The 19682-nt window shown below is 44.0% G+C and overlaps 1 protein-coding gene across 1 annotated transcript in view; it reads left to right on the top strand.

The window, feature by feature from the left end:
• The window catches only part of LOC123363247 (translation initiation factor IF-2-like), a 46797-nt gene that overhangs the window by 3911 nt on the left and 23204 nt on the right, over nucleotides 1–19682 (top strand). The gene's annotated exons all lie outside the window — the stretch shown is intronic.

The raw sequence follows: 19682 nt of genomic DNA on the forward strand, positions 1-19682 counted from the left end.
ACTGGGGAAGAAGGACACAAATATGGAGTTCCAACTACAACTTACGAAATTCAAGATGGCGATTTCAATAAAATCACAAAATAACATATAGAAACAGTTCTAATAGGATTGTAAGCTGTATTTGTTTTATGTACTAACAGCTTTCTTTGACAGGATAACAAGCCTTGTGGATAGGGGGGAAGCGGTAGATGTGGTATAGCTTGACTTCAGTAAGACATTTGCCCTCTGAGGATTGGACAAGAAGCAATGGGCTTAAATTGCAGCAAGGGAGGTTTAGGTTGGACATTAGGAAAAACATCCTAACTGTCAGGGTAGTTAAGCACTGGAATAATTTCCTAAGGTGGTTGTGGATCTCCATCCTTTGAGGGTTTTTTAAGAACAAGTTAGACAAACACCTATCAGGAATGGTCTAGTAACTAGACTCTAGTTATTACTTAGTCCTGCCTGAAATGCAGGGGGCTGGACTAGATGACCTGCTGAGGTCCCTTCCAGTCTTACACTTCTATGATTCATAAGTATTGTCAACCCCAGACATTCAAAATTCAGTAATTGGGACTACCAAAATCATTAGACTAGCTAAAAATTCATGAGATTTTAAGAAAACTATATGGAACCTCTTCTTATTGCCTTCTGGTTTTTGAGCTTTAGAGAACTGTGCTCACTTTTCTACTTTCCATCCTTTTCTTTCCTTCCCCTTCATTGCACAAAAACATGCTCCCTTCACCGCTTTTCCTAACCCCCTGTGCTTTCCTACAATCTCGTTTCACCACTGCACTGATGCAGAGGAGATGGAAGAAGTACAGAGGACAGCAGACAGGTTGGTAGCTAGATGCATGTGGGGATGGTGTGGCTAAGTTGTCTATAAGCTTGCCCCTCAGAACACTGCCTGGTGTCAGATGGGGTCTAGTGGCTGACTCCCTGTGGGCAAAGAGGGGTGACTCAAAGTCTCATCTGGATGAGGGAGATCACAGAGAGCTTTGGGGAGGAATTGTCCTTTATGCTGGAAATTTGCACTGAGAAAATTGTCTAGAGTTGGCGGGGGGAAGGGGAATTGGAGGGCGTTTGTAAACTTAGATAAAATACTGGGTTTGTAAAAGCAGTCAGGCCCTGGGAAGTGGGTCATTCTTGATTTTCAGGGACATGTAGCCACACTACTCAAGAAGCCATTTAGTTTCAGAGTAGGAGTGGATGGCATGCTTGTAGCAGAGGAACAAAATGTCATCTGCAGTGATGTGTTTGCAGTCCATGTTCATGCCATGAATAAATCTGTGTTCGAAGTCTTTGATGGGGGGGAGGAGGGATAGCTCAGTGGTTTGAGCATTGCCTGCTAAACCCAGGGTTGTGAGTTCAATCCTTGAGGGGGCCACATGGGGATCTGGGGTAAAATCAGTACTTGGTCCTGCTAGTGAAGGCAGGGGGCTGGCCTGGCCTGGGCTGGGCTGGACTGGACTTGATGACCCTGCAGGGTCCCTTCCAGTTCTATGAGATAGGTATATCTCAAAGTGAGATTTTACCCTTGAACATCTGAAATCTTTATGTGCAATTATGGGTTATACCATGTCACCTTCTAAAATCAAGGTCCTAAGTTCTTACAGGGCAGAATAGATGAATAGTGATTTGCTGCAAGTCACTTAACTTCTTTAATTTCTGTAAAATGGAAATGATAAAACCTATGATAGTGATGTATGGATGGAAAGCACATAAAGCTGTTAAGGGTTCTGAATACTTATTATCTTTGTTTCTGCACTCTCAGCTTTGTAGAATACCATCTCTTTTGTTGAGAAGGGCCATAAATTCAGACCTGGATCCTGCACTGTGTTCAGTGCATTCTCTTGGAAGTGCATTCACCTCCCATTGATTCAGTGTTGTGGGTTCTCTGCACCTCAGAGTGGGAGGTCTCAAGTTTTGTATTACAAAGACCATTTTGGTTTGGAAAACATTTTTGGTCTGGCACAATAATTTAGTTTTATTTTATGTGGACTTATCTTGTGAGATTTTATCTGCTTAGCTCACTGATTCACTCTTTTATAGGTTTGATTCTGCTGTTGTTTCACAGCCTGGAAACATTATAAAATGAAATGTATTTTTGGCCACCTGTATTTTTTTTCTTTGTTCAAATTACCTGTATAGACAGAAAAAACAAAAACCTTAAATACCTCATCCCGGTTACCTAGGTCTCCAGGCTGAATTTCTATACCATGGCTTACTTGGGGCAAGAGCTATTGAGGTGCTGACTCAGGAAAGCAGTTGCATTTAGGAAGGGCACACAAGCACCTGCTTAAGGCCCCTTTAAATTAATGAGGCTTTTGCATGTATATAACTTTAAGTACATGCTTAAATGCCATAAATGAATAGGGATTCTTTCCTGAATCAGGACCCTTGTGTGGAATGCAGCAATCTGCCTTTTGAATGAGGTAGATCTCTGTCAGTTGCACAGGCTATCTATTCAGGTCCAGGTCAGGGGAAGCAATGCAGTCCAGTGGACAGAGCACTAGATTTGGAGTTAGACAGTCTGGATTCTCTATGTGTGCACCAAGTGCTCTCTCTCCTCCTTCCATCCACTTTCATGAATATTTCCAGTGACAGTCCCTTCCTTCCTTGTCCTTGACCAGTTATTCCATGAAATTAGGCTTTAAGGTCTTCAGGGCAAGGATCTTATCTGTTTATGTATTTATAAAGAGCCAGCTACAAACCTTACAGCGGGTTTGAAAAATTCTACCTGCCCTGGACGAGCATTTTTTTTGTGGCTAAAATATTACTACTCCACCCCAACCTCTCTTCATTTTACTTGTCGTCATGATGGGGATGGGCAAGTAAGTTTTTTGCTTGTACTTATAAATTTTCATGAGTTTTACAAGGCTGAATTTGTGGCAGTAGATAAGTAATAAATAATAACGCTCAGCAGAGAGAAACATTTATTATCCTACAGTGTAATATGCTAATGTAGATTTCGTTCTGGATACTCATTGTTTATAAGCAGCAGCCGCCCTGTCTTATATTTTGTGTCTCTTCATACATTTTTAGGATGAGAAAATGCTTTCTGGAGTATTTTTATTTAACTTTCTTTTGGCAGTGTCTGTTTCTCGCTTGGTCTTTGAACCCCTGCCTTGTTTTAATTAATGGTATTTTAGGCTTTTGTGCAGAACCCAGCTATATGGTGATGAGTATTATGTTAAAAAAAACACACACAAGAGACTAAACCTACACTTCTTACCCTCCTGCCCTCCAGCCCCTTCCCTTCAGCATCCCCTCTCCCTACACTTGTCTTTCTGTTTAGCTAATCTCCATCTAACTAAACTCCACCAGAAACAAATCATGGAACCAAGGTTTGCCACCAATGCGTTGTTTTCTAGGCTTGTCTGTTATATGCCTTTCCCCTATCCATTATCCATCTTGTCTGTTTAGATAGTAAGCTCTTTGTGGCAAGGACTGGTTGCTATTCTGTGTTTGTGCAGTGCCTAGCAGAATAATGCCCCATTCTTGGTTGATTCCTAGGTATTACTGAAATAAACATTATTATTATTAATAATAATAAATAGAACAGTGTGGTTCAGCCATCTTAGGGTACGTCTACACTACGGGATTATTCCGAATTTACATAAACCGGTTTAGCAAAACAGATTGTATAAAATCGAGTGTGCGCGGCCACACTAAACACATTAAATCGGTGGTGTGCGTCCACGGTCCGAGGCTAGCGTCGATTTCTGGAGCATTGCACTGTGGGTAGCTATTCCGTAGCTATCCCATAGTTCCCGCAGCCTCCCCCGCCCCTTGGAATTTCCGGGTTGAGATCCCAGTGCCTGATGGGGCAAAAATCATTGTCGCGGGTGGTTCTGGGTAAATGTCGTCAGTCACTCCTTCCGCTGGGAAAGCAACGGCAGACAAGCATTTTGTGCCTTTTTTCCCTGGATTGCCCTGGCAGATGCCATAGCATGGCAATCATGGAGCCTGTTTTGCCTGTTGTGACTGTCACCGTATGTGTACTAGATGTCGCTCACAGAGGCGATTCAGCAGCGCTACACAGCAGCATGCTTTTGCTTTTGCATGATAGCAGAGATGGTTACCAGCCATATTGCACCATCTACCATACCATAAATTGGTAATAAGATGATCGTGGCTACCAGTCCTTTTGCACTGCACCATTTGCTGCTGTCATAAGTGCCCCTGGCTGAGATCAGCCAGGGGCGCAAAAGCCAAAATTGGGAATGACTCCCTGAGTCAATCCCTCCTTTTTGGTATCTAGAAATAGAATCAGTCCTGCCTAGAATATGGGCAAGTGTACTAGAGAACCACTGTATCATAGAACCAGAGAGCACAGCTGCTCTGTGTCAGATCCTGCAGAAATTATGAGCTGTATGCTATTCACAGGGGGTGCTCCTGCAACAACCCCACCTGTTCATTCTGTTCTTCCCCCAGCCTTCCTGGGCTACCATAGCATTGTCCCCCCACTTGTGTGATGACACAGTGACTTGTTAGTGAGAAATGAGTGGAAGGCAGCCTCCAGCTGCTATGATAGTCCAGACAGGACATTAAGCAGTGTGTAGGAGAGGAGCCCAGCATCCCACTGCTAGTCCAGGGGCAACTGAATCTTTTCTTTACACATGAAGGGTGGGGGCTGATGGAGCTCAGCCCCCTGTTGCTATGATGAAGACAGTTACCAGCCATATTGCACCATCTACCAGGAAAAATTAGGGGCAGGCACCCTTGATCGACCTAACTGATGCTAGTCGGCATGGTTACCAGTCCTTTTGCACTGCCCCATGTGCCAATAGGCTGATGATGATGATGGATATCAGTCTTATTGCACCATCAGCCACCCATGGCAGGGGGGGAGCAAGGATGTTGGTGTTGAGTGCTGCAGCATCGTGTCTATCTGCAGCATTCAGTAAAGATAGGGTGACATGTAAAAGAGTCAAGAGAGGATTGTTTTCCCTTTCACTTCTGGGGGTGGGTGGGGGGGTGCATAAATTGCCGAGCTATGCCCTGACCCACCGCGGACATTGTGTTTGACCCTAGCATTTGGAGCTGAGCCAAGAATGCAAATACTTTTCGGAGACTGCAAGAACTGTGGGATAGCTTGAGTCCTTCAGGCCATGAGCATCCATTTGATTCTTTGGCTTTCCGTTACGCTTGTCACGCAGCAGTGAGCTGAGTCCCTGCTATGGCGTCTGTCTGGAGATTTTTTAAAAATGATTTTGAATTTCGTCTTCTGTAACGGAGCGCTGATAGAACAGATTTGCCTGCCCTTACAGCAATCACATCCGCATGGTCCATGCTGGAGCTCTTTCTTTATTTTGATTTTTAACTGCCTCGCCACACGTGCTGATCGGAGCTCCACGCTGGGCAAACAGGAAATATTCAAAAGTTTGTGGGGCTTTTCCTGTCTACCTGGCCACTGCATCCGAGTTCAGATTGCTGTCCAGAGCGGTCAGTGGTGCACTGTGGGATACCGCCCGGAGGCCAATACCGTCGATCTGCGGCCACACTAACCCTAATCCGATATGGTAATACCGATATTAGCGCTACTCCTCTCGTTAGGGAGGAGTACAGAAACCGGTTTAAAGAGCCCTTTATATCGATATAAAGGGCCTCTTAGTGTGGACAGGTGTGGCGTTAAATCGGTTTTACGCTCCTTAAACCGGTTTAAACACGTAGTGTAGACCAGGCCTTATATATTTTTGGCAATGCTTTTAAAGCATCAGAGAGACTGTATTTGAAAGCAAGTTGTATAAATATCTCAACACCATGTCTAATATATTTGACAACGTACAGAGCTTTGATGGGGCTAGAATAGGTCTTGCAAGGATGTTATGAACTGTAGGGAGTTAAACCCGTGCACACAACAACTGTAATACTTAGCAGTGTCCTTTAAAAGAGAGTTGAGGGTTTGTTTGTTTTTTGAGAAGGCAGGAGTGGGTGAGTTCAGTTGAACGGGGCAGATTGTCAGAACTGAAAAGTGATGCGGTCAAATTATCCATAGTATGAGCCGTAGCACAGACTTCCCATTGCTGCTCCACTGATTTGCCTCATCCTTGATTGGGATCAAAGGATAATCAGTTTTCACTGCCATCCAGGCCTCATGTTCTATGCTGAAACTTGTAGCAAGGTTGACACTGTCAGCTGAGATGGTTTTTAGATGTGGGCGCTTATCCACTAGAATTAGACTAAGACCACAAAACTCATTTAACATAGGCTACCAGACAGATATCAAATTATCAGTGTTTGGTGGTGTAACTGTTAACACTTTTGTTTTTCATGGATTGCACCTTTAAATCTCTAAGGCCTCTGCTGTCTGCAGAGACAGGTCGATATTTTGCATTCAGTTAGTTCAGACTGTCACAGAGGAGACACCAGGCTGGTAGCAAGGGGGATGCAATAGAGGGCACCTCCCCATCCCCTCCTCACTGCTTTTCCTGCTGCCCCTTGGGTACTTAGCAGACTCGTGTAAGCCAGGAGAGATTTGAATATCCTCTGTCTCCCCAGCTGCAGCTTGTCAAGGCTGCCTGCTGCATCCCAGGGGCTGCAAGGGAAGAGAAAGAGCAGCTCTTTCCTGCTCACAGGGGAATTAGGTTAGGTATTCCACTCACTCTCCTGAATCCCTACTACAGGATAGCTGCCCTCCCATTGCAGGTATCCAGTGCAGCCCACAGGATGCTACAGAGAATCACTTAGCCTGGAAAAAAGCCAGCAGATAAATTGTAGAAGGCAAAGTGTGAATTTGCTGGAGTGGGCGCCGAGGCACAGTCTAAAATGGCTGGATGTGTGTGTATGTGGGAGGGCACAGGCTCTTTTTACTGAAAGAGAGAGACAGGTTTTGTTGCTTGGGCAGCCTGAGAGGGATGAGAGACGGGATCAATTGACTGAGGGAGGAAAGGGGAGGCAGAGGACCAGTAAGCTGCATGGCTTGGTGGGGACAGACTCAGGAGGGTCAGGACATCAGGTGGGGATACTAAAGGAAGGGGGTCAGTTAGCTGAGGCAAATGCTGAATTGACTGGAAGAACTGGGGAGGGGGGAAGAATCAGTTGAATGGGGCTGACATAGGGTTGCCAGAACGCCCAGTCAAAAAGGGATCTAGGCGGCTCTGGTGAGCTGACCTGGCCGTTGTGTCTGGTTGGCCACAGTGTCCAGCTCCATGTGGCTCCCGGAAGCGGCGACATGTCCCTTTGGCTCCTAGGCACAGGTGTGGCCATGGAGGCTCTGTGCACTGCCCCAAGCACCAGCTCCGCAGCTCCCATTGGCCAGGAACCGTGGCCAATGGGAGATGCAGGGCAGTGCTGCGGACGGGAGCAGTGCACAGAGCCCCCTGGCCCTGGCCGCCCCTTCGCCTAGGAGTGAGAGGGACATGTTGCTGCTTCCAGGAGGTAAGAGCCGTTTGGAGCCCTCATCCCGCACCCCAACCCTCTGTCCCAGCCCTGAGCGCCTCCCACACTCCAAACCCCTCATCCCTAGCTTTGTTGGGTCGCAGGCATCAACAAGTATCTGCAACTGGGTCGCCAGAAAAAAAGTTTGAAAACCACTGCTATGGAAGATCCTAAGATAGATAGGGCCTTTATTTCTTAATTTTATAATATCATAAATATCTGTGATTTATTTTATCCTGGGAAATCTTTGGAATATCTTTGCTTCCGAGGGTTTAAAAATTATTTTTCATTCCACTAAGGGATCTTAATGTGATTATAAGTCTTTGTTTATTTGCTGAGCATCTCTACATGATTTACAGTGAGAAGAATGATGATTTTCCCTCCACAATGGCTGTGGAAGTGTGCGTGTGAAGGAAGGGCATACTAAGGGATTAATGTGAGGAAAAATGATAGCTAAGATTCTTTGTTCTGAAGGAAGTGATTAAGTGTCTGTGCTCTATTTCCCTGCATCAGCTTCATTAATTTAAGAAGTGCCACTAGATCAGCCTTCAGCACTGTGGGTACGAAAGAAATTTTGCTAGTCTCAAGCAGTCAACAAGCCCCATCTTTTGATTTGCACTGCTTAAAATTCAGTGAAGATGACATGAATAATGTAATGTGTGGCAGTGGAGAAGGTGCAGGATGCTGTTAGAATAGATTTTTATCAGTGAATTTATTGTGTGCATTTTTAAAGTTGACCTTTTAATCCAAAATTTTTATTCAATAACATTCAGAAGAACTGAGGAACATGGTCATTTTGAATATTTGTATCTCCATTGGCATTAAAAATATGATTTTGACAGAAACAAGGATTGTATAAAAAAATGACAACGAAACTCAAAGGGTGTGAAGAATCCAGAATAAAGTTTTGAAAGGGTGAATAGAAGATAAAGAAGTTAACTTAGAAATAGATGCATCCGTGAGACAGAGGACATATTTATGTATGAGAGGTGATTAAAGAGAAACTATTTCATTAATGTTTTCCTTGATAAAATACTTGCAATATTTTATTTCCGCTTGATGCTAATACGGCTGAAGGCTAAGATTGTATTTCCAGTATAGTGTATTTCTTTATTTTCAGCCACATGTAAGTTGTTAGTTTGTGGACTGACTTTTTATATTAAATATAATTTTATTTATGTATTCAGCATCATCTAGGAGTGTCAACAAAGATTACAAAATAACCCTGGGCAACAGTTGGCCACAAAACCAGAGTGTTCCTCCTTTTGGCTCTTTTCCTCGCTGAAACTAGGTAATAGTAATTTTGTTCAATTCTCTCAGTGGTCCTTTTCAGCATCTGCATGCAAACACTAGGAGAACTGGTCAGATGACATGGACTCCAGTGCCAGCAATATGCAGGTGACACATCTCTACCTATCCTACACAGAACCAGCCTTCAATACGGGCCAACGGGGCAAAAGCCCGGGGCGCCATTATAAGCGGGGCGCCTCCGGAGCAGGAGTGCCCATCCCCCCGCTACTGCTCCTGGCCCCTGCATTGGAGCCTCCCCTGGCCAGCTGCTCCCTGGAGGATTCCTGTCAGCGGGACAGAGCGGGGGGAGGGGGCACTGGTGTCAGGGTTTCCCCCTCCCCCCGCCCACGTACCCAATCTCCACAGTGTGGGAGAAGAGTGGGGACAGGGCTCAGGAGTGAGATGGAGCTGTTGGGGGCTGCTGATGTCTGAACAAGCCTTCAGACGGGTGAGTGTCACTCTGCTTAAAGGGACAGCACTCTGTCTCTCACACACTCTCTGTCTCACAGACACAGACACACACTGTCTCTTTTGCACTCAACCCTCAAAACATACTTGTGGTGGTGGTGTTGTTACTTCTTGGTACTTCCTGCAGTGCACATATATTCTTTGTAATTTTATTCTTTCAAGTGCAGTTATTTCAGTGTTTTGACTGGTCTATGCATTTCATAATTTTGTTTCTTTCTTATGCTTACATTTAATTCCTTGAGTAGTGAGTTCTAAAATGCTTAACCTGTTCTGGCTGGAGTAATTATCATTATTACTTTTATTACCGTGTTGTGCTTTGTCATTCATTATTTAAAGTGGTACAATCAAATAATAGTATCCTTCTAGAATGTAACTTTAGCTTGTACTAACCTTAGCAGTGGCAGTTTTAAAACCATTAGCTAAACACATAACTTTAGACGCTGGGCAGATGAAGGTTGCTTATTTTTAAATTGTATTTTTAGTTATATCTGTAAAATAACTTAAAATGTTCATGAAAATAAACAAAGTTCCAACTAGGATACCAATAGCAATGATGGAGTCAAATGTTAGTGAGTCATGTACATGCTTGTGATCGGTAAACATAAATGCCAAAGAAATTAGAAAAATTAATTCCCTTCCTTAATAAAAGAGAAAAAAAACCCTTAATCACGTATGTTAAAATTAAGTATGTTTTTAGTGGAGTGAAAAACAATTGACTAAAATAGCAGTGTAACAGAGTGTGTCTGCTAGAGTAAGTTAGCAGATTTTATTTATTTTTATTTATCTCTACTAAAGATAGAGTACAAAGTATCAAGTGTGTGTTTCTGATATTTGTGTTAAAGCTCCAGAATTGATACCTCAAGGCTTGGGATTGGGAATATCTTGCTGTATTATCTTCTGATTGTTATAAACTTACATATAAACTTTAAATATGGCTTTAATTGGTGTTTTTATATTTTTTTTCATTCTGTATATAACAATTAGATGACGTGCTCCTGTCAGCTAATTCCTATGTTATTATCTGCAAAAACCGTAGAGTTTTCAGGTGCCTAAGAGTCTCTGGAATCATACTTGATGTTTCCTCCCACCCCCCAAAATCTTAAATGGCACCCCAGTGAGCCAGGGATGGCCAGAGGGCTGCAGGAGGGCCGTGGGCGCTGGCAAGATGCAGCCCCATGTGACACCGCGATGCCCGCCTTGAGCCTCATGCCGAACACCAGGCGCCACAAGCCACAGCAGCAGCACAGAAGTAAGGGTGGCAATGCTTACTTACGGTGCTGGCTGGGTATGCAGCTCTGAAGGCAATGCCATGCCACCCTTACTTCTGTGCTGCTGCTGGCGGTGGCATTGCCTTCAGAGCTGCATACCCAGCCAGCACCCGCTGGTATCAGGCTGCCCTGCCAGTGCTTAATTTGTGCCAGGGCTGAGCGCTGGCATCTCTTTCAATACAGATTAAATACTGGGGGAGGCAGCAGGGCCCAGAGGTGATGTGATTGAGGGGAATCCCAGGGATCCCATGGGGACGAACGGTGATGGGGGAGGGGTGTGCCAAAATACAAGTTACCATTTTCCCTAAGGCCGGGCCCTGATCCTACATCTTATACAGTCACATTACTACCACCAGGATGGCTTGGTGCATGGAAGAAATCAGCTCATGGATGAAGAACAGCTGGCTGAACCTGAACTTAAATACAACAGATGCAGGTGGGCAGAGGAAAGCATTTTGAAGAGTTTGAAGCCAGGGTGCAGTCTCCTTTGGTTGAAGCTGCTACCCCACAATTGGTCAGTTCAGTCCTTAGTTAATACTTTTGGATTCCTCGCTGACACTAAGCTCTCACATAGCAGTATCCACAAGTAATGTTTTCTACCATCTCCTGTTAGCAAGGAGCAAGCCTGCCGACGGTAATTCCAGGCCCCAGGGCAGAACAGTCAATGGACACGCACGCACGCACCCCCAGGCGGACACAGTCTGCCTGACAATTTGGGCTGTGCTGCGCCTGCATTGGCTGGTGCCCAGTGAGCTGCCGGCTGCTCTTCCAGTACAGCCAGGACTTCCACATGCCTGCCTGGTCGGGTTGCCAACTGCACAAACCCAAAGACCCTTGCCCTGCCCTTCCCTGAGGCCACACCCCCATCCTGCCCCTTCTCTGAGGCCCCACCCCCCTGCTCACTCCATCCCCCCTCCCTCTGTCACTCACTCTCTCCCATCCTCATTCACTTTCACCAGGCTGGGGCAGGGGGTTGGGGTGTAGGAAGGAGTGCAGAGTACAGGCTCTGGGAGGGAGTTTGGGTGCGGGAGGGAGTGCGGGCTCTGGGAGGGAGTTGGCGTGCAGGGTGCGAGCTCTAGACTGGGGCAGAGGTTTGGGGTATAGGAGGGGCCCAGGGGGTCGGTGCTTACCTTGGGCAGCTCCTGAAAGCGACCAGTACACTTCTCTTGCAGCAGCTCCTAGGTAGGGGGTCCTGGGGGTCTCCGCGTACTGCTGCCTGCAGGCACCGCCCTCACAGCTCCCATCAGTGCTAGGGGCGGGAGCAGTGCGCGGAGACCACCTGCCCCCCTACCTCCCCAAGGGGCTGTAGGACCTTTCCCACCGCTTCTGGGATCGGTGTGGGGCGAGGGCAGGCAGGAAGCCTTATAAATCACCAGGGTCCCTGGGCAGTTGCCCCCTTTGCCCACCTCCCCCGTCGGCCTGCCTGGCTAGGAGACCCCATCCCATCCTGGTGGATCAAGACCTGGCCTCTTTACCAAACAACATATTAAATAGTTGGTGCTGGGAAACCTATTTTCTATGTTTCTGTTTTTTATATTTTAAGGCTAGACACTGTTTTTATTTTGTTTCTTGGCCAGCACTGTTTATATTGTGAGTAATTAACAAATAAAAACTCTGACAGCAATTTTAAAGAGAAATGTTTTTGTTTTCTGAATGTAATCTTTTTAATGTTTAAAGTATAATTTTAAAATATCCTAAACTAAGTAACATTGCTCCAAGTAATTATTTTTAATGCACTATATAAGAACATGTAAATGGGTGTTGCCCACATCTATTTCCATTTTTCCGGTTCTCTCGGGGCTGGGTTATTGATCTGTTTAACTTTTTGTTAAAAAAAATTCAAACATATTGATCCAGCCTGAAGTGAGCAATATGAAAATCTTAAGTAATATCAAGGTTGGGAAAGGTGGAAAGTTTTTTACAATTATCTGAGCCATCTGGTCTTCCTTCATTTAGAAGGTAATGAAGTACATGTTTTTTGCTGAAGTTTTCTACCCACAAGACTTACTCTGCTGTCTGATGTGATCATCTCTGTCTGGGTTCTTTTCAGAAATGCCTTTTGTGACTTACATATGTCCATGGCAGGATTTCCTAGAGCAAGAAAAGGGGGGTTGGAGAGGAGAGGGATAGCTCAGTGGTTTGAGCATTGGCCTGCTAAACCCAGGGTTGTGAGTTCAATCCTTGAGGGAACCATTTGGGGATTGGTCCTGCTTTGAGGAAGGCTTGGGCTAGTTGACCTCCTGAGGTCCCTTCCTAATAATCTATGAAAAAATAATCTGATTCTTTTATGCACTCCCCAAAAGGGCTTTTCCATGTATGCTGTTCAGTTTGAAAAACATGTTTCTGAAGGGATCAGTTTGTAACATTTTGTGGCACTAATTTGTTTTTGTAAATGTAACTTTTATGTTCAATGCTACTGTTGTTAGTGTGGAAATCTGCTCTTTAATTATGGCACTTCCTGCATAATGCTATTAAACAGGCCTCTAACATCACAAGATTGTCCTAATTACATCAGTAATTTTATTCAATTTAGATTTCTTTTATATGTCTCTGTGCAAGTTTAGAAAAGGAGCACTTATCTAAAAGCATTCATTTTTGCATGGGATTATTAATTGAAATAAGCAAGTAAGATGGCAAGAATTCCTCAGTGCTGCTATATGCTGGTCATTTTCATTTCTAATGCTCAGGAAACAGGTCTGACTGTTCCATAGTGCCTCCACTTTACCCAGGTATAGTGCAATTACAGATCATGAGATTTCATTGATAGCTAATCAGGTGAATAAAAATAGACTCCATACTCGTTGTTTTGTAAGAATTGGTTTGTCATGGCAGTGAGATGTAACACCCATCAAAGGGTTAGGTTGGAAACAACAGCTGTGACAGGTTGCAAGACACTGTCACCTGTTCTTAGCATATATTCGGCTAAAGGATTTGTTCTGATGATAGAACACTGGAGCACCACTAGATGGCACACAACTATTTGAAGGGATACTACCCCAGTCCTTTACACTAAAGCTTTTTGGTTTGTTTTATTGGTTACATAGATTTTATGTGCTATCCAGCTGGATGGTTGTTTTGGATGGAGCATTGTAGAAACGCCAAGCATTTTTTTCTCCAACTTGAGCAGTTCAGTCTTATAAACTCAGTTACCATTTTTTTCCCAGCTTGCCTCTAGACTTGGGTGAATGCCTATTGATCCAAATTCAGCAGAGACCAACCAGAAACAAAACACAATGTCATGATAGTTTAGGAACAAGATGGCAGGTTACTAAGCAACAATGTTGGGGCTATATTGTTACTGTAAAACCCACAGCTTGGCAAGGGGGCAGAGGGCTGGGGAGAAGCAGCCCACCAGCAGTGGTTCATAGAGACAGTCTCTCTGTAGCAGTGATAGGCAGAAGTGGTCTCCAGAGAAGCTGGGAGAGCACACTAAGAAGTGGTACAGCATGCACCCTCTCCAACTTAACCACAACCTCACTCCATTTATGATGTCCAGTGGCACTATGGCTCCCTTGGTGCTTGGACTGAGGGAATGTCAACACTTGGATTTTGGCTTCTCCCTTTTTGCTCTCTCCACATCTCCTCATATGTGTACATGGAGGAGAAGACAGAATCTGTCCATAGTACATTCCCTATAACCATATAGGGTGAAATCTTGGCCTATTTTAAATCAATGGAGTTTTGCCACTGAGACCAGTTGAGCCAGGATTTCATCCATGGAATGCCAACTTAATGTATGCACTTCAAAATGCATGGTATTGTAAAATACCATGGGACAACACAATCTATTTTATTATAATGAGGTACAAGTTTAAGGAAAGAAGCAAAATCTTGACAGAGACTAAATTGATTTTTTGACCCTGAGCTGCAATTTAACTGTGGGTTGTATCAGGGAGCCCAAGGAGGCTCCTTGTATGCAGGGTATGCACTTTTTTCTTGTTTGTAAAATAAATGTAAATCCATTTATCAGTTTTTTTGGTTATCTATCTGTCTATCGTACTTATGCCCCCCCATTAACATAGTAGCTGAGCATCTCACAATCTTTAAATATATCTATGAATTGTGAGCCAAACCAGAAGTTCTAGGTGCAAAGGACTTATTGAATGACTCCCTATAGCAAGAAGTGGGACCACTAAGCGCTGAGGATGGGGTGGCGATTAAAGATAATCTAGGGATGGACCTAAACAAATACTTTGCCTCAGTTTTTAATAAGGGTAATGAGGAGCTTTTGTGGTAGTGGCAGGGTGGCTAATGGAAATGAGGATATGGAAGTAGAAATTACCCCATCTGAGGTGAAAGTTAAACTCAAACATCTTACTGGGACCAAACCGGGGGGTCCTGGATAATCTTCATCCAAGAATGTTAAAGGAACCGGCACATGAAATTGCAAGCCGAGTAGTAAGAACTTTTAATGAATTTGCAAACTTGGGCGTCAGACCCAATAACTGGAGAATTGCTTATATAGTGCCCATTTTTAAGAAAGGGAAAAAGGTAATCTGGGAAACTATAAACCAGTTAGTTTGACCTCAATTGTGTGCCAGTTCTTAGAACAAATTTTGAAAGAGGAAGTAGTTAAGGTAGATCATGCCAGACCAACCTGATCTCCTTCTTTGACATGATAAATGATTTTTTAAACAAAAGAAATGCAGTAGATCTACTCTACCTGGTATTTGACACAGTTCCACGTGGGAAATTGTTAATAAAATTGGAGAAGATGGGGATTAATATGAGAATTGAAAGGTGGATAAGGAACTGGTTAAAGAGGAAACTACAATTGGTCATACAGAAAGGTGAACGGTCAGGCTGCAGGGAGGTTACTAGTGCAGTTCCTCAAGTCCCAAGATCTATCCCTATCTATAGCAACATTTTTATGAATGACCTTGGCACAAAAAGTGGGAGTGTGTTAAAATTTGTGCATGACACAAAGTAGGGCAGTATTGCCAAAATGGAGAACTGGCATATAATAGAAGAAGATCTGGAGGACCTTGAAAACTGGAGTAATAGAAATGGGATAAAATTTAATAGTGCAAAGTGCAAGGTCATGCACTTAGGGACTAACAACAACAATTTTTGCTATAAGCTGGGAACGTATCAGCTGGAAGCGACAGAGGAGGAGGAGGAGAAAGACCTGTCTCTATTGGTTGATCACAGGATGACTATGAGCCAGCAATGTGAGGCAGCCATGAAAAAGGCTAATGCAGTCCTAGGATGCATCAGATGAGGTATTTCCAGTAGAGAGAGGGAAGTGTTCGTACCATTATACAAGGCACTGGTGAGACCTCATCTGGAATAGTGTGTGCAATTTTGGTCTCCCATGTTTAAGAAAGATGAATTCAAACTGGAACATTTGCAGAGAAGGGCTGGAGGAAAAATAGAAAAGGAATGGAAAACCTACCTTATGAGAGGAGACTCAGAGCTTGGCTTGTTTAGCCTAACCAAGGATGCTGTGGGGAGATATGATTGTTCTCTATAAATACATCAGAGGCATAAGTACTAGGGAGGAGGAGGATTTATTTAAGTTAAGCACCAATGTTGACGTGAGATGAGGCCAAATGAATATAAACTGGCCATCAACAAGTTTAGGCTTGAAATTAGATGAAGGTTTCTAATACTCAGAAGATTGAGGTTCCGGAACAGCCTTCCAAGGGAGCAGTGGGTGGGGAAAAAAACTAACTGGTTTCAAGACTGAGCTTGATAAGTTTATGGAGGGATTGGTATGAGGAGACTGCTTACAATGGCATGTAGCCAATCTGTGGCTGCTAGTTGCAAATATCTCCAACAGCTGGTGATGGGACAGTAGATGGGGAGCTTTCTGAGTTACCACAGAGAATTCTTTCCCAGGTGTCTGGGTGGTGGGTTTTTCCCCATGTGCTCAGTGTCTGTTTGATCACTATACTTGGGGTTGGGAAGGAATTTTCTCCTGGGTCAGATTGGTAAAACCCTGGGAGATTTTCACCTTCTTGTACATCATGGGGAATGGGTCACTTGTAGATTAAAACTAGTGTAAGTGGTGGATTCTCTGTAATTTGAAAAGTCTTTAAATCATGATTTGAGGACTTCAGTAACTTGGCCAGGGGGTTTGGGTCTATTACAGGAGTGGGTGGGTGAGATTCTGTGGCCTACAATGTGCAGGAGGTTAGACTAGATCAGGAATCGGCAACCTTTGGCACGTAGCCCATCAGGGAAATCTGCTGGCAGGCCGGGATGGTTTGTTTACTGCAGCGTCCGCAAGTTCGGCTGATAGCAGCTCTCACTGTTCCAGGCCTGCAGGAAGCAGCACGGGCCGAGGGATGTGCTGGCTGCCGCTTCCCTCAGCCCCCATTGGCCTGGAACAGCAAACCGCAGCCAGTGGGAGCTGTGATCGGCCAAACCTGCGGACACAGCAGATAAACAAACCGTCCTGGCCCGCTAGCGGATTTCCTTGACGGGCCGCATGGCAAAGATTGCCAATCCTTGGACTAGATGATCATGATAATCCCTTCTGGTTGTAAAGTCTGAGTCTATGATTGACTTGATTACAATCTATAAGTACCTACATGTGGAACAAATATTTAATAATGGGCTCTTCAATCTATTGAATCCCACTCCACATAATTAATGTCATCAAAAGCTTTTATTTCAACTTACATGCAGTGTTGATCACAGTGAGCTCAGTTTTGAAGTCAAACAGGAGTACGTCTGGTGTGAGTCATGTCTGCAATCCTCTTTAGCATTGCCATCGACTGGGTAATGCAGCGAACTACAGAAGACATGCCAAGAGGCATTAAATGGACACCCTTCTCATCCTTTGAAGACCTGGACTTCACAGATGATCTTGCTCTCCTATCACATACCCAACACCGTATACAAGAAAAAACAACTTGACTCAACACATTCAGCCAAAAAATTGGACTGAAAATCAACCGCAATAAGACCAATATAATGACCTTTAATATTGCCTCACCAGCACCAGTACGGATAGAGGATCATGTTCTCACCAATGTAGAAACATTCACATACTTGTTCAGCACCATCAGCCAGGATGGTGGAACAAGCCAGGACATCCTTGACAAAAATCAGTAAAGCCAGGAACACCTTCAGGAGTTTAAATACAGTCTGGAAATCATCAAAATACAACATCAGAACCAAACACAAGATTTATCAGAGCTGTGTACTTTCAACACTACTTTAGAGTGCAGAATGCTGGGGAGTGAGAAAGTATGAGATGTCCAAACTGTCTTCATTCCATACAACCTGCCTCAGAAAAATCCTCTATCTTTTGTCCCAGAACAATCTCAAATCAAGATCTCTTTAAACGGTGCAGCCAAAAGGACATGAGCACCATCATTGCCGGCAGGCATTGGAGATGGAATGTCCATGTGCTTCGGATGAGTAGCAATAATTCCATAACCTGAGTAGCAATAAGATGGACACCTGAAGGCAGACAAAAACGAGGCCTCCCAAAAACAACGAAGAGCTGTGGAAGCCGAGCTGAAAAACCTGGGGCACAGCTGGGGAACCATTGAAAGACTTGCCAGAAACACAGGAGTGGAGGAGCTTTGTCGCTGCCCTAAATGCCAAAGGCGTAATGGGAACACGATGATGATGATGATCAATCTATCAGGGAAAGGTGTAATATGATCCAATGGCTGGAAATTGAAGCTAGACAAATTCAGTCTGGAAATAAGGCTTAAATTTTTAACAGTGAGAGTAATTAACCATTGGAACAAACGACCAATGGTTGTGATGGATTATCCATCACTGCCAATTTTAAAATCAATATTGGGTTTTTTTTTCCTAAAAGATCTGCTTCAGGAATTATTTTGGGGGAACTTCTAACGTCTGTGTTATATAGGAGGTCAGACTAGATAATCACAGTGGTCCCTTCTGGCCTTGGAATCTATGAATCAAAACTTGCCTTAAGGAATATGGAAGTTAAGAACTCTCACATGGGATTGCTGTCAAGGCAGAGGAAATGATTGTTCTGAAAACCTTGACAATATCATTTTAATAGTGTGAAAATAGTGTGGGTGACGACTTCAGAAACAGAAACCCTGTCTTCCCAGAGCAGGCCTGAAGTAGCTCCCACTTTTCCATGCCGTCCCACTGTGCTTCACCAAGAACTGGACAGGCCACCACCATAGTAATAGGGCAGTTTGTCCTTTATGCCCATTCACTCTTTGGCCTCTCTTTTGAGAGTGACAAGAGTGCCAGTGGCTGCGACTTGTGGGATTCATTTTTGTAATATGGGCAGCAGTCTCGTGGAGAAATGGACTGTCACTACCAGCTCACTCCACCACAAACATCAACTAATAGGCACCAGCTAATAGTTTATGGTCACCACCAATTTGGGCTGGATTCACATCACTGATACAGGGATTAAAGGTGTCACCCACTTTCTCTTTGATCCATCTGATTCCATTTTAGTGTATGTGATGCTGGCAAACCAGGTGCCAGCTCTTGCCAAGACTGCAGGCATTAGCTAAGAACTAACAAGCTCATAGCTGGAGACCAGACCAGTTCACCTGTATGTTAGTTTTTCTCAAAATACATAGTAGTCTTATAAGAATGTATTTAGTGTTTAGACTTTGAAATGCTTGTAAATTGCTGCACCCATTAATCTCACTTGCAATGTCTGTATTCCATGCTGTAAGAAAATATGTAAGTTTTGCTTTATAACTTTGAAAATGTGTACTCTGAACATGTGAGCCCAGGCATGGGCATTGTTCCCCTGCCCTTGCCCATCCAGAAAGACTATCAAAATCAGTTGGACCATCAAGGAACATCACAATCCAAAGGACTGGTTAATGGCCAAGTCACACTTTAGAAATGCTAGGTGCAAGGAAGCTCATCCTGTGGACTTGGAAGCTAAATGAAGGAAATAAAACTAAATCACAGGAAAATTTTCCATCTTTTTCGGTGTTCGAACTTTAACAGGGTTTGAGACACCAAACTGAAGTGAGAAGTCTCCAGGGGCTGCTCCTGGGTCCACCCTGAAAGACACTTTGAATTAACAGATCACTACAATTCTTAGGATTTAGATGATAAACCCATTTGTATGTATATGTTTGTTTGCTTTAGCCTGTAAATAACTCTTATTTCTTTTTCCTAGTTAATAAACCTTTAGGTGGTTTAATAGAGGATTGGCTACAGGTGTTGTCATTGGTATAAGATCATTCTAGGGTACCAATTGATCTGCGGTAAGTGACTGGTCTCTTGGGACTGGGAGCAGCCTGAATATGTACAGTGTAATTTTTGGTGTAAGTGACAATTTATCACAAAGTCCAGTTTGTCTGGAGGGCCTAAGGGGACCGT

Source organism: Mauremys mutica, chromosome 2, assembly GCF_020497125.1.
Source record: "Mauremys mutica isolate MM-2020 ecotype Southern chromosome 2, ASM2049712v1, whole genome shotgun sequence".
In the NCBI taxonomy this organism is placed as follows: Eukaryota; Metazoa; Chordata; order Testudines; family Geoemydidae; genus Mauremys; species Mauremys mutica.